Consider the following 12994-nt stretch of genomic DNA (forward strand, 5'->3'; position numbering starts at 1 on the left):
TTTTTCTTTTCTTTGTTAGAATGAGGGATAGATTTTTTCTCAATTATGTTGGAGAGTGGCTCTTAAATATTACGTGGGAAGAGAGAGAGAGCAAGTAAAGGAAGATAAATTAAGAAAATGTATTCAAAATAGGCTGTCCTTAATTTTAAGTACATTTCATAACTGCAATTTTCTATGTTTTTGTCAACGAATTCATTTAAATTTTGGTGATTTTTAAAACAAAATTGGTCAAAAGTTATTTGTACAACTATTTTATGAAAAGAACTATATATGAAGTTTTAACAAACCACATCACTTTAAACCGTAGTTAGGCTAAGGTCATAAGGTTATAAATCAAGATAATTAATGCAATCTCTAACAACATTTTATTTGAGAAACATAGAAATAACACTTCAGATGGATGGGGTTTAAAATAAGTAAATAGATAAATAAATTGATGAATAACAAATAATAAAATTCTAATTTGATTGCTTACCATAGTCAATATGATCGTTTAGGGTGATCAACACGGTCGTTTAGATTTGAAGCATTTTTTTCCGTTGTTAAAATGACCTACACGATCATGTTGATAATACCTACATGATCATGTATAATTTCCTACACAATTGCGTATCATAATCGTTTAGAAGAAGAATTGCACTTGTGCATATGACCGATTAATCATGTGTTGACCGGAGCATTTTTTGTATTTTCTATTGTGTACATGTGAACTTTTTATGTTTTCAAAATTGTTCTAACTTCATTTATGAACATAATCGAATAATAACGTTGGCTATCCAAGTTATTAGTAGTCCTTGCTAGTTGCTAAATCATTTCCTTAGGCTGTAATGGAGTGTTTAGCGACCATTAAAATAAAAAAAACAATAATGTGAGTGTTTGACGCTTACTAGTATCAACACAACACGTGTGTACATGTGAAAAGTTATAGATTAATTTAATTATAATAATTAAGTCCATAGCACACAAATTTATTATTTGCAAAAATGAAAAAAATAAAGCCTAACACCTATATAAACCAAATTTCTCTCGGGCCAATGAGAGGATGGGGCCCCTTGTTCAAGACTTGTATTCATTTATTAAGAGAACAACTTATTTACTAACCATAAAGTAGGTAGGGGTGAATTTCGTTTTGCACCCTATATTCCTAGCCATCTATCCGGTCTTATTCCTGAAATGGAAGGCTTATTAGGCTAGGGCTGTTGAGCTGCCCTCACCTATGTAAATCTAAGGATTAATTCCCTGTGAATAGAAGTTCATAGTTAACTTAGAATTAAAATTAAGTTACCTAGGTCATTGCAATGCTAGTGAGATCAATGTTTGTTGAGAGTCGATCTTGCACAACCTAGCCTATTTTTCTTGGTTGTAGGTTGTTTATGTTTGTATGTTTATATGTTTGGTTTGTGGGTTTGTAAGAGTCAATCCCATTCAACCATGCCTATAACTTGACCTAGTTAGTCAACTTCAGGAGCCTAGTGAGGGCTCTAATTCTACACACAAAGGCTTAACAATATGAGTAATAGTGTTGTTGCTTATGTGGGTGTGTTGTATGCATACTTAATTACCCATGATGTGTCATTGATTTAGAATCACTGCATGTAAAATTCTTCTCATGAATCTCTTCATCATGTGACTGGATATGATCATTGCATGCAAAATGCTACCATTGTCCTTCACATACTTCTAAGTCCTTCTTGTAGAATTTTTCCTATTGCTTGTCCAAGTGTAAGCGAAACAATAGGTTTTTCTGGATTATCTAGGGTCGAACAGAGAAAATTAATATCAAATCAAGTTCTAGCTAGAGTCTACTCATCAATCAAGTTGTAGAAAGGAATAACTATACAATATAATAAAATAAATAACACTAAATCTACTTATGTACACTCAGAAAATCTGTAAAGGGAAATTGAGATGGTTGTGAGATCAAAAGATGAACTAACTTATTTGTGAGAAGAAGTGAAGGAATGTCTAATGCTATCAGGAAATTAAGCTCTATAGAAACCTTGATGGGATATAACTTGTTTGGTTAGTTTATGATTAAGACGTGCTCCTCTCGAAATCATTAAACACCACATTTGGTGTAACGCCTAAACATTTGAGGTATTTCTCCAAGCATAAGTATCTTATATATTTGGTTTTTTTAAAAAAATTTGGTGTTATTTTTGTTGGAGTTTGGTGAGAAAAGATAATTTTTTTTTTTACTAAGGAAAAAGGAAAGGAAAATAATGAGGTTAATAATAATATAATATTTATTATTTAGGAAGCTCAAATCGTGTGCCCTCATCTTCTTGAATGCTCTTCCTCTTTCCTGTGTCCTACCACCATTGTTTTTCCTTGACTCTCCATCAATCGAGCAGCAGTTGAAGCCTCCGACCGTTGAAGTCGAGCGCTAGCTAAGTTGCACGTCGTATAACAAATAATTATTTTATTAATAATACTAATTGTTCCAAACTATATGTCGTAAATTCCAACAAATTGTATTTTAGATTTCACTAGAAAGTGATTTAGAAATAATAGTACAAACCTTTATTTATAAATTATAAAATTAATTGTCAATTACATATATGCCCTTCTTTTCCTAGCAACTGCGATCTCATAATTTGATAATAAGATGAATGAATAATGCAAGGTTTGTGGTGTTTAAACTATAGGTTTAAGGGAGTATTGGTTAGCATTGAACACTATTTCTCAATGGACTTGGAGCAGACCATGGAATAAAGCCTTTAGGCTTGCAGTTTTTGAACCCTCCAACGATTGGTGGACTTGGAACCATTTTACCATCTAAGTGTTTCGAAATGTCGTAGACGCTTGTTCCTGTTGTAGGATTTTGAATGATTTGAAGCATGTTTCTTGAAGTTGCGATGGTTGGGGAAAAGTAGGAGATGAACATCGAAGAGATGAGGAAGAAAACTAGAGAGCATCGTAGCATAGCCATTATATTAAGAATGAAGCAAATTGAATAAATAAAGATAAATAGTGTAGTTGTTGAGTTTTGGAGATATTTTTCTTTTCTTTGTTAGAATGAGGGATGAATTTTTTCTCAATTACGTTGGAGAGTGGCTCTTAAATATTATGTGGGAAGAGAGAGAGAGCGCGCAAGTCAAGGAAGATAAATTAAGAAAATGTATTCAAAATAGGCTGTCCTTAATCTTTAAGTGCATTTCATAACTACAATTTTCTATGTTTTTATCAACGAATTCATTGAAATTTTGGTGATTTTTAAAACAAAACTGGTCTAAAGTTATTTGAGTACAACTATTTTATGAGAAGAACTATATATGAAGTTTTAACAAACTACATCACTTTAAACCACTTTGAACCGTAGTTAAGCTAAGGTCATAAGGTTATAAATTAAGTTAATTAATGCAATCTCTCACCACATTTTATTTGAGAAACGTAGAAATAAGAAAGTGTTGAACACTAAAGGCAAGTATAAACATTTAAAGTCATTATATTTTATAGACAACTAGCAATTAGGATTACTTTGTTATTCAAATTTGTTGATTTTATATAGTGTCCTCTTCAAGTCGGGAGTACTGAGTGTGGATACTACGTCATGAGGTATATGAGAGAAATTGTGACTAGGGGAAGCATTGTCATATCCGATGCGTTATGTTATATATCAAACTATTTGTTTTGTGAGTTAATTCGTTTATTTGTATAGTGAGTTAATTCATTTAGTTTATTTTGCATGTTTATAGATTAATACACGAAGATCATACTCACAGGTAGAACTAAACGAAGTGTGAGTTGAGTTTGCTGACTTTCGGCGTTAGTACATATGATTGTGACCAATATTTTGTGATTATGAAGTAGGAAATTTTTTGTTGTGGCTCTTCTTATGATCTGAAACTTTATATATAGAAACTTTAGGTGATAATTCTTTTGAATTGTTCATATGGAGGAAGGGGGGAGGGGGTTCATTGGTATACTTTTGATTAGATTTGTTATAGCTAGCATGTTTTGTGACTTTCTAAGTTGAGTTGGATTTATGACAATCTAATGGAATATTCATATCTATATGTAAAGTCTTGGAATTGATTATATATATATATATGGTGAATGGTTTTATTTATATATGCTTGAGATTTGAAACTATATTGGCTGAATATCATTGATCATATATATTTATCAAACTATTGTTGGACAACTATACAGGACTATTAGATCAGCACAATACATGAACAGAAATTTAATTCAATTACAATTTCTTTTTTTTTAAAAAATTGAAACATGCTTGACAGTTTTAGTCTATTGTTCTATCTATTTGTTAACTAACAATGATTCAGTACAACTTATTGTATTTGCAAACCAAGTAAAATCTATAATTTTCTCTTGTTAAGACTTAAGGAAATGTACGTGTTTACAAGTCCAGACAAATTTATCTATAATTGTGAGTTGCTGCAATTGGAAGTCTACATCATAAAGGATTCATGTTTTGTGAAGTCCAAGATTAAAACAACATTATGTCTTTACAATATAGTAAAGTCTTTCGCAGTTTGGATTCATTTGTTTGATACGAAGAGTGACGAGTTTGACAGTTAAAATGTTTTTGTGATACATGTCTTATTCTATCCTATGACGACCATGCTGATAAATTGTTAATGGTATTGGTAAAATGGAGTAGTGAGCTATTTATTTCTTTGAAAAGCACAATATTTTCGAGTTAAATTTCAACTCGGTTTTAAAAGAAGGATGAGCACTTTATCAAACCTAGTCCTAAAGCTAAGGTTGATGTTTTTTTTTTCAAATTTGGTTAAATCGAGCTCAGATCTGAAGCTGAGGCCGAAGCCTATCTATCAGGTCTTTTCCCTTATTTATCAAACGTAGTTCTAGAGCTAAGGTTGATGTTTTTTTTCCAAATTTGGTTAAATCGAGCTCAGATCTAAAGCTGAGGTCGAAGCCTGTCTATTAGGTCATTTCTCTTATGTATCAAACCTAGTTTTAGAGCTAAGGTTGATGTTTTTTTTTTCTCTCAAAAAATAAAAAGAATGGCTCAAATATCTTATCTATTTCCTTTGTCCACCTTTAAATATTTTCAGGATGGACAAAGGAGCACACTGTAGATACCGTATTTTGTCCTGTATTTTTTATTTTTTTCATTTATTTTTTATTTTCTTAAAATAATTTGAATTTGAATTTGAATTTAAATTTAAATTTAAATTTTAAATTTTAAATTTTAAATCTTAAATCTTAAATCTTAATTCTTAATTCTTAATTCTTAAATTTTAAAGTGATGTTTTAAAACTAAAAGTATTAAATTTTAAACATAATTATGTATATAAACAAAGCTTATATAAGTGCTTAAGTTTTAAACTCATTTTAAGGAAGTTGCTTCAAACAAGTATACTTTTAAAAAACACTTTTTTTCCTAGATAATCTAAGCTTACTCTAAATAATTGAGTTGTCTTATTGTCGTATAACAAATAATTATTTTATTAATAATACTAATTGTTCCAAATTATATGTCGTAAATTCCAACAATTTCTATTTTTTATTTCACTAGAAAGTGATTGAGAAATAATAGTCCAAATCTTTATTTATAAATTGTAAAATTAATTGTCAATTGTATATATGCCCTTCTTTTCATAGCAATTGCGATCTCATAACTTGATGATAAGATGAATGAATAATGCAACGTTTGTGGTGTTTAAACTATAGGTTTAAGGGAGTATTGGTTAGCATTGAACACTATTTCTCAATGGACTTGGAGCAGACCATGGAATAAAGCCTTTAGGCTTGCAGTTTTTGAACCCTCCAACGATTGGTGGACTTGGAACCATTTTACCATCTAAGTGTTTCGAAATGTTGTAGACGCTTGTTCCTGTTGTAGGATTTTGAATGATTTGAAGCATATTTCTCGATGTTGCGATGGTTGGGGAAAAGTATGAGATGACCATCGAAGAGATGAGGAGGAAAACTAGAGAGCATCGTAGCATAGCCATTATATTAAGAAGGAAGCAAATTGAATAAATAAAGATAAATGGTGCAGTTGTTGAGTTTTGGAGATATTTTTCTTTTCTTTGTTAGAATGAGGGATAGATTTTTTCTCAATTATGTTGGAGAGTGGCTCTTAAATATTACGTGGGAAGAGAGAGAGAGCACAAGTCAAGGAAGATAAATTAAGAAAATGTATTCAAAATAGGTTGTCCTTAATCTTTAAGTACATTTCATAACTGTAATTTTCTATGTTTTTGTCAACTTATTCATTGAAATTTTGGTAATTTTTAAAACAAAATTGGTCTAAATTTATTTGAGTACAACTATGAAAAGAACTATATATGAAGTTTTAACAAACCACATCACTTTAAATCGTAGTTAGGCTAAGGTCATAAGGTTATAAATCAAGATAATTATTGCAATCTCTAACAACATTTTATTTGAGAAACATAGAAATAACACTTCAGGTGGATGGGGTTCAAAATAAGTAAATAGATAAATAAAGTGATGAATAACAAATAATAAAATTCTAATTTGATTGCTTACCATAGTCAATACGGTTGTTTAGGGTGATCAACACAGTCGTTTAGATTTGAAACATTTTTTTCGTTCTTAAAAAGAACTACACGATCATGTTGCTAATACCTATATGATTGTGTATAATTTCCTATATGATTGCATATCATAATCGTTTAGAAGAAGAATTGCACTCGTGCGTATGACCGATTAATTACGAGTGCTCTCAACGTGAGAAAAGTTCAGCTGTGAATTTTTAGTGGAGTGTACACATAATTAATGAATATTGATTAATGTGGTTAATGAGTTTAGCCAATTAATCTCAGATCGTTGTAGCTTTTGATCTGTAGGTGTATTAGGTCCCTTTCTTAGCTCGTAAAGGATAATGAGATTTATTTATATTGGTTGTAATTTGAAATGTTCAAATTTACTTTAAAAATTAGTTTAATGTATGGTGATACACTATAATATAAAGTTTATCGAACATTATTATATAAATTTAATTTTTAATATGATTCAAAATTAATTTATGAGAGATAAAATATTTGAATGAGTTCAAATATTAGTTTAACGTGAATTGAATTCATATTAAAATTATTGGTTGATAAACTTATATTTGAATATAATTCAAATTTAATTTAAGTTAAATATAAGATATTTAATTTACCTTCAAATTAATTAAAAAATTAATTAATAGTTTAGTTTTATTTAATTAAATTTGATTTAATTAAATCTATAACTTATGTGTGGGATGCTCATTTAAATTTAAATTTAAATATTAATTAAGTAAGTAAAATTTAAATGAAATAAAATAGAATTGAGAGGAAGAAAGAGAGGGATTGAGAATAATTAAGAAGGAATAAGGTGGGATTAAACCATGTATATATGTATGTGTATAGAATATTTATATTTATATGGATGTGTGTATATATATATTCTTTCAGATCAGGGCGAGGTCGAGGTCGGGGATGAAAATATATTTCCTGTCCTCGGCCTCAAAATGTCAATAATAATCTCACTCCATCCCTCATTCCACATGTTTTATTTAATGTGTCTAATTGATTATTTTATATAGGTATCGAGCTATCTACAAATATGCTACAAGAAATTGACAATTTTCCAACGACGGCTGAAGTTGCCAAAAAATGTCCCTAAACGAGTCAGCAAAAGGAACTCCCAATGCCATTTTGTTCATCGGGATCGTGATTGGTAAAACTACGTCATGGATGGAACTCTCGATGGGATAGTATTGCGTATCAGAAATACCCACCAACTCCCAATGGTCTTGATACACCATTGGGATCTAGTAACGTCTGACGACATTTAAATACCGTTGAGAGTGGTCATCAACTCCCGACGAGCTCTAAAATTTGTCGGGAGTGGATACGTCAATCTCCTAACGATCGTCACTGTTGAAAATGCCTAAACTCTCAACGTCGTTGTCGGGAGTAGTTTCCTCATCAATTTTTTTACAATTATACATAGAATCGAACTCGTGAGGAAGCAAATTGGTCGAATGGAGGTGAAAAAGGCTAAAAACGCCCTAGTTAAGGTGCTGTGTGTTAATCATATAGAAGACATCAAATTGGAGAAAGCGTGATGTCAGTGAGGTTTTAGAGTTTCTTTGATCTTTTTTGTATGATGAAATAATGGTGGTGGGTTTTGGGGATATTGCCCCAACGGATTGCTAAAGTTCGTTTTTGGAGCTTATAAGTAGGAAAACCCCAAAGTTTAGATTGTAGGGGATCACCTTCTTTATAATTTGGTCTATTATTTTAACTTCCATGCTTACAGTCTATGAATGTTTTGTCGAATCTTCGGGTTTTCTTTGTTGAGTTACAGATTGATGCATTATTTAATTACGTGTTAATCTCAAAGGTTAAAAGCATATTTGTGTGTGTGAATTGATTGGATGTGTTTATGATCTTTTTACAACATTGCATGATTAACTCAATTAAAGATCATAATCCACGATTGCAATTATCATAACATTAATAGAATCATACATCCCCTTAATCAATATTTAAGTGCAATACTAGCTTCAAGCATCCTTGAATAGTGTTATTTTGATCTCTTGTATGTACCTTGAATAGTTATTTTGATCTCTTATGGATGGTAACATAACACAGTACTGCATCAAAATATATCTCCAAACAATGTCGAAATCGCTGAATTTGCGGAAGTCACAAAAACTTATTTTTGTATTAATCCACAAGCAACCAAAATTCAACCATGTGAATTTAGAATAATAATCTAAACTATGAGAGATTTCGATGGGATATAATAACAACTAGCTAAATAGTCTCGACCATCGAATCTAAAATATAAAGTAATAAATAAATATAATAAAGAAAATGAGACTGATCATGGTTATAAATTTTAGTCAAATCATTAGAACCATTATTATTTGATGACAAACATAGATTTTCCAGTTATGGAATGCACTAGCTTATTTTTAGAACAACTTACCTCCAATATTTTCTAAACTTATCTTCCTTCACATGCATCTCTCTCTCTTCTCAACTATATTTAAAGCACTCTCCCCCATGAAAGTAAAATCACCTTCATTCCAATAGAGAGAGAGAAAAAAAAAAAAAAAGTCTCGCCGTTAATCTCTCATCTATTTGTTGCATTATCTTAAAATGGCTTCAGTCCGATGCACTCTAGTTTTCTTCCTCATCTCCTTGTTGGCCCTCTCCTATTTTTCCACCACTACAATGGCAACTTCAAGAAGCATGCTTCGGATATCTCAAAAACATACAACAGAAGAAAGCGTTTTCGACGTTCCCTTCAATGATAACATGGGTGCAAGTCCATCAATTCCGGTTGGAGGACTCATAGACTGCAAGCCTAAAGGCTTTATTCGATGGTCTGCTCCTAGCCCATTGAGAAACACAGTTCTATGCCAAACGGAACAACCTTAAACCTATAATTTAAATACCACAAGCCTCGCATCATTCATTCATAATGTGATTAAATTATGAGACATTTACGAGTATATGTAATTGGCAATGAAGGGTTTTTACAACATTGTCATTCCTCAATCATTTTTTAGGGAAATTCAAAAATATGATTTATGGTTTGGAATAATCTATGTTTGACTAATAAAATAGTTATTTTGTTATGTTTATTTCTTCAATACTTTTATTCATGATTTTATTAAGTTATTTGTTGTGGGAAGGGATGAAAATGAAGATGTGGTACCAGAAAGAGGAAATTAGAGGAACTCAGGTGAATATGGAGGTTGGAGAAAAAGGAAATAAAAGATTAAGAAAGAATAAAAAAGAAAAAACCTTTGACACTAAGGAATAACACCATCAGTCCTTGTCTGAGATAACATCCATCATTTGTATCCTGAAAGGAGAACAAGTGTGGGCGTTAGGCATGGAGAGAATGTTGCCCTTAAACGAGAAGCTCTTTGAGTTTTATAAGTAAACACTTCTAGATATATATAACCCGAAACTGATTATTTAGGCTTAGTCATTAGGATCCCGAAAGGAGACTAAGTGTAACGACCCAACTTTTCAAACTAAGTTAGAGATCATTACTTCGACCTAAAGACTCTCTAATAAATCACCCAAAATAAATCATCAATAACATAAAAGATTTGCAAATTGTTTAAAGAACAATAGTCAAATAGAATTCAACTTGAGCCCTATTCAAACAAAATAAAAATAAAATCACTAACAACTAAGTAGTTGTTCTAAACGTAAAACTTTCAACCATCAGAACTTAGCAAAAAATAATAATAATAATAATAAGCGGAAGCAAATTGTGAAAATTGAGTTCTCATATGGCGATCACGAGTCCTTCTTGTCCCTCGTTGGTCTACCTCTCGTATTATCTTTGCCTGAAAGAGTTAAACAAAAAAGGGTTAGTATAAAATATACCTAATAAGAGATCCACTATTGGTCCCGTTAAGGGTAAAAACAATTAACTTCTTATTCATAGGAAACTTGCATCATAACCATCTCGTATTTTTGTAGGAAGCACATAGTCAGTCTAATGCTTCTGAAGAATGCATGTATTATTCTTGTGCACTTGAAGGATGCACATATCGATCTAGTGCTCCCGAAGGATGCACAACAAGTGGTGATCCTAGAGGACACCAACAAGGTACGCTACCCCATAGATAAAGCTAGATAAAGCTAACAATTTTCCCTCCATCCATTCTAGCAATTCAAACAGTCAACTCAAAATACAATCCAAACTTCAGTTCAACACACAAACAGTCAAAATAACCATACTAGTGCATAATAATCAAACCTTCTCAATTCAGTCTACATATAAACCATCAATACATTCTAATGCATAGCAATCAAACATTCTAATTCAGTCAGTTCAACATTCTCAATTCAGTCAATACATTGCAACTTTGATATATAGATGAATAGTAGTAAATCTCTTATCTTGCAACTTTGATATAGAGATCAATAGCAGTAAATCTCTTATCTTAACTTTACCTAAGCTCCTTGATAAAATTAAAATTCAACCAACCAACCTAAACATAAAGATAAGAAATTCAACATTTTCTCAATGGATGATATCCATTTAATTCACTCAAACATGAATTTTTCAACTTACCCAAGTAATTGGAGGATCAAACACAAATCAAACTTATTGAAAATTCAAGGATCTGATCGCTATCCTCAAACAGTACCTTCAAGAATCAAATAGCATTCCAACCAATTAATACAACGCCAAAACTTAAACAATGGCAATGAAAACAACCACAATTCCACAAATTACACGCTTACCACAACGACGACAGTTTACAACAAGACAGAGGCAACAACTCAGATCTGAGCGTGGCTCGAAGACTACTGGAATCACGATTGAACTTAGCATAGACAAAGATGAAGCTGCAATGAACGTGGCAGCACAAAACAGGGAACAGACGTCGGTGTTTCAGTTCAAGTCAAAGAGATGATGGATCACGACACATCAGAGGTGACTCGAAGGATGCAGCAGCGACATTTCACGAAATAGAGAAGGAGCATAAATGCACACTCGACTTAAACCCGAAAAGCATAATGTTTCAGCTTTGACTTCGACCGGACAGGAGCGACTCGGGCTAATGGAGACGCGACGTACACGACGTGCAACTTAGCTAGCGCTCGACTTCAACGATCGGAGGCTTCAACGGCTGCTCGATTGATGGAGAGTCAAGGATAAGCAACGGTGGTAGGACACAAGAAAGAGGAAGAGTGTTCAAGGAGATGAGGGCACGTGATTTGAGCTTTCTAAATAATAAATATTATATTATTATTAACCTCGTTATTTTCCTTTCCTTTTTCCTTAGTAAAAGTAATATTCTCTTTTCTCACCAAACTCTAACAAAAATAACACCAAAATTTTTTTAACCAAATATATAAGATACTTATGCTTGGAGAAATACCTCAAAAGTAATATTCTCTTTGCAAATGTTTAGGCGAGACCAAATGTGGTGTTTAATGATTTCGAGAGGAGCACGTCTTAATCATAAACTTACCAAACAAGTTATATTCCATCAAGGTTTCTATAGAGCTTAATTTCCTGACAGCATTAGACATTCCTTCACTTCTTCTCGCAAATAAGTTAGTTCATCTTTCGATCTCACAACCATCTCAATTTTCCTTTATAGATTTTTTGAGTGTACATAAGTAGATTTAGTGTTATTTATTTTATTATATTGTATAGTTATTTCTTTCTACAGCCTGATTGATGAGTAGACTCTAGAACTTGATTTGATATTAATTTCCTCTGTTCGACCCTAGATCATCCAGAAAAACCTATTGTTTTGCTTACACTTGGACAAGCAATAAGAAAAATTCTACAACAAGGACTTAGAAGTATGTGACAGACTATGGTAGCATTTTGCATGCAATGATCATATCCACTCACATGATGAAGAGATTCATGAGAAGAATTTTACATGCAGTGATTCTAAATCAATGACACATCATGGATAATTAAGTATGCATACAACACACCAACATACGCAACAACACTATTACGCATATTGTTAAGCCTTTGTGTGTAGAATTAGAGTCCTCACTAGGCTCCTGGAGTTGACTAACTAGGTCAAGTTGTAGGCATGGTTGTATGGGATTGACTCTTACAAACCCACAAACCAAACACATAAACATACAGACATAAACAACCTACAACTAAGAAAAATAGGCTAGGTTGTGCATGATTGACTCTCAACAAACATTGATCTCACTAGCATTGCAATGACCTAGGTAACTTAATTTTAATTCTAAGCTAACTACGAACAAATTCACAGGGAATTATCCTTAGATTTACATAGGTGAGGGCAGCTCAACAACCCTAGCCCAATAAGCATTCCATTTAAAAAATAAGACTGGGTAGATGGCTAGAAACAAGGGTGCAAAACGAAATTCACCCCTACCTACTTTCCGGTTAGTAAATAAGTTGTTCTCTTAATAAATGAATCCAAGTCTTGAACAAAGGGCCCCACCCTCTCATTGGCCCGAGAGAAATTCGGTTTATATAGGTGTTGGATTTTGTTTTTGCCATTTTGCAAACAATAAATTTA

General features: G+C 32.1%; 1 long non-coding RNA gene across 1 annotated transcript; it reads right to left on the reverse strand.

Moving 5' to 3' along the window:
• Positions 1–8820: 8820 nt before the first annotated feature.
• LOC105436299 lies at positions 8821–11672 on the reverse strand. The gene is made up of 4 exons (XR_004218012.1): positions 11211–11672; positions 11038–11113; positions 9747–10303; positions 8821–9379 (listed from the first exon to the last, which is right to left on the reverse strand). It is a non-coding gene; the product is annotated as an uncharacterized LOC105436299 (long non-coding RNA).
• Between the last annotated feature and the right edge of the window lie 1322 nt (positions 11673–12994).

This window comes from Cucumis sativus, chromosome 7, assembly GCF_000004075.3.
Source record: "Cucumis sativus cultivar 9930 chromosome 7, Cucumber_9930_V3, whole genome shotgun sequence".
Classification (NCBI taxonomy): Eukaryota; Viridiplantae; Streptophyta; class Magnoliopsida; order Cucurbitales; family Cucurbitaceae; genus Cucumis; species Cucumis sativus.